General features: G+C 42.7%; 1 non-coding gene across 1 annotated transcript; it reads left to right on the top strand.

Moving 5' to 3' along the window:
- Positions 1-1493: 1493 nt before the first annotated feature.
- LOC130042569 (U7 small nuclear RNA) lies at positions 1494-1555 on the top strand. The gene has a single exon (XR_008795258.1). It is a non-coding gene; the product is annotated as a U7 small nuclear RNA (small nuclear RNA).
- The last annotated feature ends 6113 nt before the right edge of the window (positions 1556-7668 follow it).

Genomic DNA, 7668 nt, shown 5'->3' with positions numbered 1-7668 from the left:
CAACATTAGTGTATTGATGGGGGATGGAATTGACTGAAAATTAAAAAATCCTAAATTTTATATTTATTTGGGACAAATACCAAACTACTGATCCGAATTATAATTCGTAAGGTATTTAAGCTCTAGGAAACTTTTAGGTAATGACTAAAAGTTTAAAAATGTCTTATAGTCTCTAAATCAATGGAGAAAAAATGTATATGAGGGAGGAAAATCTCTGTCTAAAAGAATAGGAGTGGGGAAGATGCCAGAATTTATTTTAAAATTAGAGAGGACCTGAGAGATAGTACAGTGGGTAAGGTGCTTGCCTTGCACACAGCCAACCAGAGTTCAATCCCAGGCATCCCGTGTGGTCCCCCAAGTATCACCAGGAGTACTTCCTAAGTGAAAAGCCAGGAGTAACCCCTGAACATTGCTAGGTGTGGCCCCAAAACCAAACAAAGAAATTAGAGTAAGAAAAAACAAATAGCAAAATTGGGTGGCAAAATAAATTCAAATATATGAGGAATCATGATAGATATGTCTTGAATTTAATGTGAAATTGTCAGAGCAGATAAAAACATACAAATTTAAGCTGCATGTGTTTTTTAAGTACAAAAACACATAAAACAATAAGGGGGAAATGTTAGCAATAAATCTAAAGATATATAGTAATATCCACAAGAACGGTCACTGTCACTGTCACTGTCCTCCCGTTGTTCATCGATTTGCTCAAGAGGGCCCAGTAACACTGTGAGACTTGTCACTGTGTTTGGCATATTGAATACGTCACGGGTAGCTTACCAGGCTTTACCATGTGGGAGAGATACTCTCGGTAGTTTGCCGGGCTCTCTGAGAGGGGCGGAGGAATCCAACTCGGGTCCATGTTGGCTGTGTGCAAGGCAAACGCCCTACACACTGTGGTATCGCTCCAGCCCACAAGAACGTCAATGAAAGTTTATTAATACAACACAAAACAGAATTTAAGATAATAAATAGCTCTGTAGCACTGTCCTCCGCTGTTCAACAAATAGTTCGAGCAGTCACCAGTAACAGCTCCATTGTGAGACTTGTTGTTACTGTTTTTTGCATATTGAATACCTCACTGGTGGCTTGCCAGGCTTTGCCCTGTGAAGATAATAAATACAAAATGAAATTAGTATGATTGCTATATATTATTTAAAATTCAGACTTACCAGAAAGATTTAACAATTCCAACTTAAATGCACCTAATAAAGTAGTTTCAAAATATTTCAAGTATTTAAAATTCTTTTATTAAATCACCGTGAGAAAAACAAAGTTGTCCATGATTGAGTTTCAGTATTACAATGCTCAAACACCTGTCCTTTGACCCGTGTACACTTCTCAACACCAATGTCCTCAATTTTCCTCTTTCCAACCCCACCCCAAGTCTGCCTCTGCCACAGACAGACACTTTTTTTATGTGAAGAACTTAACACCATCGTCTTTGTGGGCAATTCTATCATCACTAATAGGTAAATCAAGAAATTAGTTAAAAGTGTTACAGCTCTTTTAGAATTTGTCTAGCAGTTTTTCTGGTTGCTACTGGAAAGCCCACACTCACCCCCCAAACGAAATGAGTTGTGATACAAAATATTTTAAAAAGCAATAAACTTGTTCGTTTATTTATTTTATTTTTAGAAGCGCCAGGAATCAAATCTGAGTCCTTACACATGCTTTATCACTGAGACATATCCTTGATTCGTAAAATAAGTTCAGTTGTACATACAATACACTGTCCGCCAACAGTGTAGAATGCACATTCTCTCAAGCTCACAGAGAATACTTACAATGACTGGCCAGAACTAATATTAGTACCAACAAATTAAAATAAAAGCTGGTATCATATAGCCTGATTAAACATAGAACATAATTGTTATAGAGATAACACAAATTCCTGAAAGTAAAAAATAAATTTCTATTTACTCATGAGTAAAAGAAACTAAAATGGAAATTTGAGAGTACTTAGTTTCTATTTATTCACTTTTACCAGGAATTGTGGTTTGGGCCACACCCAGCTATGCTCAGATCTTATTCCTGGCTTTATGCTCAGAAATCACTTCTAGTGTGCTAGGATTTGGGAAGAAGGTTATTGGGCCTATCTGATGCCGGGGGAAAACTAGAAACACATGCAAGGCCTAACTTCCTAAAACACCTCTCTGACTCTGAAAGTTAGTTTTTAAAATACTGAATTTCAACATTGGTAAGATAAAGTTTATAAGCTGCTTGAGGGAAATCTATAATTTTGAGTACATACATTTGTTTTTCTAATGTCTGAAAATTCAGCAAGTAATTTATGTAATTAAAGAAAGTAATCAGGAAAAGAAGTAAAATAAACTAAAGTAAAATTTTTCAAAAGGTGATAATAAATGCAAAAGCATAAATTAATGATATAGAAAACAAATAATTGGGATAAACCAAATAAAAAAATTGTTTAACATGAGTAATACATTTCCGACTACTAAAAAATCACTTAATCACTTAACTTCCCGTTAGTCGTCGATTTGCTCGAGCGGGCGCCAGTAACGTCTCCATTTGTCCCTGTTGCGTGCTAGTGTAGCCCAATGGCATCTGTTCGCTCTGGGAACATGAAGGGCCTCAAACCGATCGTTCATGATCTTCAGGAAGAAGTCTGACCATCTGGTAGGTGGGCGGCCACGCGGTCTCTTGACATCCCGTGGAATCCAATCAGTAACAGCTCTAGTCCAACGGTCGTCTTTAAATCTCATTACGTGACCAGCCCATCTGATTTTCGACACCTTGGCAAATGAGACAGCGTCCCTGATCCTTGATCGTCGACGGATGTCAGAACTCCGGATTCGTTCTCTCATTTGAGTGGAACGTGATATTCCAAGCATAGCTCTTTCTATTCTTTCTATTATTCTTTGGGAGACCTGAATGGCGTCCTCATCTTGTTTGCGTAGGGCCCAGGTCTCTGAGGCATATGTTAATGCAGGAAGAACAGTGGAATCAAAGAGATGTGCCCGGAGCCGGAGGTTCTTCGTCCTCTTAGCTATTTCTTCCAACTACTAAAAAAAAATTTGAAAAAAGAAAGCTCCACCGGTTCCCCCAAAGGTACAAATAAAACAAGAATATAAATGAGACATATTGAAATGGTCAATGGTCAACAGAGATTAAAATCTACTAAGGGATATAATGCACAAATGTAAATATTTTTGAAAATTTACGTAAAACATGAAAATTTTTAGAGAATGCATTTATTGTAATTTTTTAAAAGAGAAAGAGGATATCCAAATGATCCTATATAAAGTTGAATTAGTGCCCATACATTTTTCATACAAAAAATAATAATAGGCTCTAGAGGATTTTCAGGTGAGTTTTACCAAATGTTCAAAAACAGATGATTCCAATCTTACATGAATTATTCATTGAATATAAAAAAAGAGCCACTCCCAATTCATTTTATGAAGTGATGACTATGTATATGTAAAATGTTAATGCTTCTCATTTTTTAAAAAAATTCTATGTTTATATGTTTCATTTTTAATTTCTTCCTCTATCTGGAACTGATTATATGTGTATATATACATATATATATATATATATACGTATACATAGATTGATATAGATGTTGATATTGTCTTAGTACCATTTATTTAAGTGGGGGAGATGCAAAGAGATGAGAGAGATGCAAAGAGCCTCAACAATAAAGAAAAGGAGCCCTCATGTGACCGAAAAGACTAGAAAAGGTAGGCGTCAATAAAAAGATGATTCTTTGGGGATGAAAGGGAGTTTATCAAATGAAGAAAATAGGCGAAATAAAACACAGAAGTCTTATTAGTAAAATCATGTTTATAAAGGTACTATCAGTAACATTCAACTGGAAGTATGTTTCTCAAAGGGAAAATATTTCTGGAGGAAAAAATAAATTACAGAGCACACTTATACATTCATTAGGAATCAATCTTTCTTTCCCTTTCCCTTTTTCTGACTTCTCCTTCAGTCTCTCTCTCTCTCTCTCTATCTCTCTCTCTCTCTCTCTCCCCACCCCCAGCCTCTTTTCCTCTCCCTTTCCTTTCCTTTGCCTTCTGTCTCCTGGTTATTACGAGTGACATATTCCATTCAATGACAGCAAAAAGAATTCTACTCTTTCTGGTCAATGGAGAGGCTTTTCCATAAAACATAGCAAACACTTCAGCAGTGTGGGTAACTTGCTTTGGTTTGAAGCATGCTAAATTATTCTGTATCTTGGACAATGACATAATGCCATTAATGTGTGTGCCTGTGTCTATGAGATACTATTGTAACACTGTAACACTGTCCTGCCATTGTTCATCAATTTGCTCCAGTGGGCCCAGTAACGTCTCCATTTTGAGACTTGTTATGAGACACTATATAAATTCTTAATTTTACGAACTGAGAAGAGCAGTAATGATATTTTTCAATGAAAGCTATGTTTAGACAACTCAGTGATTAAAAAATAAAATAAACAAATTGTTAGCTTGATATCCTTTATCTTTATTTTACAGTATTAAGTTGATATATAACTCTTTTGTACAATGCATTTATGAAATTTAAACCCATGCTCTCATTTACAGAGAAGCTCAAATGATCTGTCGGAAGATATAATGGTTTCTTGGTAACAGGTTTGATAGTGAAAGAATTTTCAGAGTGCTAAATTAATGATTAATATATTAACTATTCCATGCTTTTCTATTCAGATTTTTCCTTTAATGCATCAAATGGTCAATATAAACTGAACATTTAACATAAAAAAAAAAGAAAGGACGAGTCAGGAGTATTTGGAGCCTGGCCCTTTAAGACTCTGACCGGAAGTGTCGGTGACGTCACGGAGCCCCGCCTTTCCCTGGGGTCTTTGGGGCGGCGGAATCTCCCGCCAGGCACCGGAGTCGTCGGAGCGTGAGTCGGGGAGGGGCGGGAAGGGGCGACCAGGCGGACTAGGGGGTCCCGCCCAGTTCCTCCTCAGCTGCCTGAGAGAGCCGCTCCTCAGAGCCTCCTCCTCCGCAGGCTCGCTCTGGGCACCCTGAGCCTCCGCGGTCTCCGCCTTGTGAGCGGGGGTCGCTCTGTGCCGAGCGGGCGGTGGCCCCTCCCCTGGACGCCCAGCCCCCGCCCAGAGGTTTGTCCCGTTTATTCTGCATTTTATGGAACAGGGGGCTGGGCTGGAGGCGTCTCCCTGGGCAGCTGTGAAGGGGCGGTCCGGGAGGCGCTGAAGAAAAGTGGTTGAGGAAGACGCCTGGGGGCTAGTCTTGCAGGGGTCCCTGGCCTCCCACGCAGCCTCCTCCCCCAGGTAAGCCGTGGGAGGCGTTTGTTTCGTTCTTGTTTTCGAAACAATTTTCGTTCAGGGCTGACTCCTGGCTCTGCCCTCAGGGATCTCTCCTGGCGGTGCTGGGGGACCCACGGGGATGCTGGCTCGATCCTGGTCAGCAGCATACAAGGCAAGTGTCCCCTCCATGTACGTGCCTCCTGCCCGGTGGGGTGGGGTTGGGGGGCGATTCCTCACTCGCTTGGGTCCAATAGTATGCGGTAGAGCTTTTGACTTTCACATCCCCCCAACTCCAGTCGGTTCTGGGGGTCCCATAGGAAGCTTTGAGAGAATGCAGAGCCTGGTGACAGAGGAGGTGGTGCCTAAGGGCTGTTTGGGCCACAGGGGTCCTGCAATGGAGTGTGCAGTGTTAGCAGGAAGTCACCTCTGCTCTTTCAGTGCATGCCCTGAGCGCTCTCAGGAAGGATAAATGATCACCATGGCTCCCTTGCCTTTATCGGTTTGTTTTAATTAACTTTTAGTAGGTTTTTGGGGGGCAGACCTGACTATACTCGGGTTGCTCCAAGTGGTGCTCAAGGAACCATATGGGATGGCAGTAGAGAAATATCGTTTTTCTCCAGTAAGACGAGCACCTCTGCAGCTGTACTATGTCTGCAGCCTCTTTGCACAGAAAAATTTTGATTTGTTATTTTTGAATTGTAGATTTTGGTTCAAAGCATTCAGAGCTCAGGACTTAGTCGAGGATCTGAGCTCAGTATCGTGATTGGCAGTGCTCAGGGGGGCCCTAACTGCTGTGGAGAATTGAATCTGGCTTAGCTGCTGGAAAGAAACACACCCTATCGACTGTACTATCTCTGCTAATCCTATGTAATTGTTTTCCACAGAAAAAGATTTTTTGGTTCACCTGTCAAGTTTTCAGCCTCGCTCTACCCACTGACCCTCTCTCCCAGACCAGGTGTGTGCCCTGCTGTTGGAATGAACTTCATTCGGAAAGGGGGTTTCCAGGGACCAGGTACACTAAGTCGTACATGCCTCACTCTGGAGGCTGGTGCAGTCCTAGAGCAGGAGGAAGTCTGTCTTTTATTTTCTGGCTTCTTTTTGCTACAAACTTGGAGATGGTCAGGGACTCTGCCCCTCTGTCTATGTGTCTCTGAGAGTCCATGTCCCCCACCTTAAAGCACGTGCTCAACCCTTTGAGCTACTCTCCCGGGGTCTATTCACTACTAGGGGAGCAGGTGAGATGGGATTTGGGGCCACACCTGCCAGTGCTTGAGGACTGCATCCTGCTGGAGTTTGTTCATGTTAGTTTTCTTTTGCGGATAGTTTTTGGTGTGGAGAATGGGGGCTCTAAATCCCTGGAGATACCCCGAGTGTTTAATCTGGCTCTAGATTTAGGTATTATTCCTGGAGTGCTGTGGCGGCGACCGGAATGTAGAGAAGTGATTGGTGTCAGCAAGACAAGCATCGTAGCAGTTTACAGTCTGTCCGTACAGCAATTTCTGCTTTCATATCAAGTTGCAGAGCTCTGTCTAGACCCCTGTCTATCAAGGTAAGCACACTGAGAAAAGGTTCTGTGCATGTGTGTGTGTGTATGTGTGTTCAAAGTTTGGTTTTCTTTATAGAGGAGAGGGTCGGCCCCAGTTATAGAGCCACATTCTGCGCTATGGTTGCGGGGGGCAGTCCTCCTGCCGGCCTGCAGGTGGCGCTGATGCGTGTGAGCTGGCCTTGGAGTCAGCTCCTGGCTGGGCCTGTGAGCACCTTCTATGGGACCCATGGGGGAGACCCCAGGCCAAGGCAGCGCTGAGTTTTCTCTCTCATAGCCAAGCCCAGACCTTCTGTTGGGAACGTCAGCACTCATTTTCTTCTCCTGGGGAAACAGAAGCATCTGGCATTGTTCCCAAGGTGGTTCCATGAGCCAGTGCCCAAGGGTGTGGCTGGTCAGAGATGGGGAGTTGTGCTGCTCTCCAATGTTCTCAGCTCTGACTTCTCCAGGTTTCTGGTCCTCGGAAGAAACAGAGGCGGCAGAAGATGGTGACATGCCATCTGTCACACCAACCCCAGGTAGGAGGGGAGTAACAATATGAGGTGCTGCAGTGACAGGAGTGCTCAGGCTTCCTGGGACAAATATGTCTGAGTTATTTCAGGAAGGATCCTGTGATGTGCCTCCTGGTGGGAGTGCCAGTCGCTGCTGTTGGAGGTGATGTTTGTGTCAGTTTTGTTGTATTTGGCTTTTGGATCACACCCAGCTCAAAGAGTACTTGTACCTCAGTGCTCAAGGATCACTCCTGACAGATCTCAGGGACCACGTGGGTTGCTGGGAGTCCTGGGTTTGTATCTGGGTATTTTGTTTTCTGTGATTCTGGGGATTATACTCTCGGCTCTGCACTCCGGCATTGTAACTGGCAGTGCTTAGGGAACCCTATGGG

This window comes from Sorex fumeus, unplaced genomic scaffold, assembly GCF_029834395.1.
Source record: "Sorex fumeus unplaced genomic scaffold, SorFum_2.1 ptg000103l, whole genome shotgun sequence".
Lineage (NCBI taxonomy): Eukaryota > Metazoa > Chordata > Mammalia > Eulipotyphla > Soricidae > Sorex > Sorex fumeus.
This window is presented reverse-complemented; position numbering and strand designations above follow the sequence as displayed.